We start from the raw sequence: 1,935 nt of genomic DNA on the forward strand, positions 1-1,935 counted from the left end.
GACAGAACGTATGAGAGGTGTGGAGGAGAGCTCACTCTCATCAGAGGATTGACTTTCAGGATGGTCTGGGAGCCCAGAGCGTGATTGTATTACAGCCCGTGCTGAAATGCGCCTTGTCCTGGTTTTCTCTTCCCTCCCAGCCCCCGCCTCCTCTCTTTCCTTTGAGTGTTTTCGAAATAAAAGAGTTTTTTCTTCCAAATTGCGCTGGGAGGCAAATTCTTGAACGGTGTAATAGAAAATGTTCGACAATATTCCTTACCGGAGCTATTGACATTTTGGATGGTTGTGACACTTTGATTTTTCTCCAAACATATGGATCAAGCCTGGCTGCATTATTGGACAGGAAGTCCGGATGAAAGGCCTTCCTTTATCTTTCTTTGTGTTTCCCCCCCTTCTGTTTGTTCGTGGCTTTCTCTCTGAATATAATCGTGGTTTTCTTAAGCTGTCCAGGGAGTCGTTATTGCCTTACTAAATATTTCATGGTGCACAGCACACCGTACCTGCCAACTGCCTCTTATTTGTTGTCAAAAATAAAGGGTTCATCCTTTGGAGGAGGTGGGGGGGGTAGTGGGCGGAAAGATAGCAGGTTTATCCTATTGTTTTTATTTTAAAGTTTCTCATGGGCACCCAACGCCTGGGAAGACTGAAAATCTAAGAGGGACGCCTTTCATTTGCCCGGGACACGGCTGGCCACTTATTTATTTATTTGCGGCTTATTTATTTCTTTCACCGCACACTCTTTTCTATGATTCCCAGCACTTGTTTCTTTGTGGTTTCCCTTCCTATTTGTTCAAAAGGGAAAAGTTCAAAGCGGCTCTGTCAGCTGAGGGAGAAGCCTGCTGAATACTAACCCTCCAGCGCCCGCCTGCACTGACCTTGAGCGAGGGGCCCCATAAACGGTTTCCTTGCAAAACCCGCATGTGTGTTTTGTTAGACCAGGTCGGGAGGGGTCAGGGCTCACCTGAGGCCAGCGGAGCCGGCCGACCTGCCGGTGCAGAGGGGTAATGCATTTTTAAAAGGGACATTCTCGCCTCTGAATGGGCCTAATATGGTCTCTGTTTTAAAAACCTGTCAGGATCCCAAGCACACACTCCATAAAATATAAATAAGTACTTACTGTTTGCAGATGTTGCTTGTTTTTTTTCTAATGTTTGTATTTGAAGTCTCAGAACCCTCACTTCCTGTCAGGCTCCCTCGTGCCTCTCTCCTCCTGTTTCTGAGGGAACCAGAGGGAACTTCAGATCGTAATTTCTCAATGAAGACACTTTCTGTCAAATCTGTCAGCGTCCCCGGCACAATTAGCATTCCCTTCTTCTTTCTTTCTCGTCTCTCTCTCTCTCTCTCCCTCAACACGGAGGTTCATTTCTTGCCACGGTTTCACCTGGGCCGTGGAGAGCCCTCTCCCTTGTTAGCAGGATTTGAAAGAGGCTTAAGTCCCAGGAAAGTGAGATTTTTGAAGCTCTGGGAGGCAATGCTGTAACTCAAGAGGCCTGTAATCTGCACACAGAGATTAATTGGAAAGAATTAGGGAAGGGACTGTGGGGAACCTCCATCCTCGTTCCCAGGGAAATCCGTAGATGGGGCCTCATACGTCTTCACCACATCCATCCCGAGTCCCGCTGATAAATTCGTGGTGCAGGTGTCTGATTAATTCATACGTGTGTTTGGCTGCACTTGGCCCATCGGGGCCCCTGAATCTGACCCACGATTCCTACGCAGTGGTCTTCCTCCTGCCTCCACCGCACTGCACCAAACTCACCCCCAGCGCCAAATCTGCTGCAAAGGATGCTGGCTCAGAGCCTGATGGAGGGAATTCAGCCTCTTACTCTGTGTCTGAGTCTCTCCTCCTGCCTTCAGGCTCCCTTTTTAGTTTACTACCTGCTGCCCTGGTGGGGTGGTGCGTGACAGGTGGGACCTGGGCACACTTTTCTGCAT

Source organism: Camelus ferus, chromosome 9 (assembly GCF_009834535.1).
Source record: "Camelus ferus isolate YT-003-E chromosome 9, BCGSAC_Cfer_1.0, whole genome shotgun sequence".
Lineage (NCBI taxonomy): Eukaryota > Metazoa > Chordata > Mammalia > Artiodactyla > Camelidae > Camelus > Camelus ferus.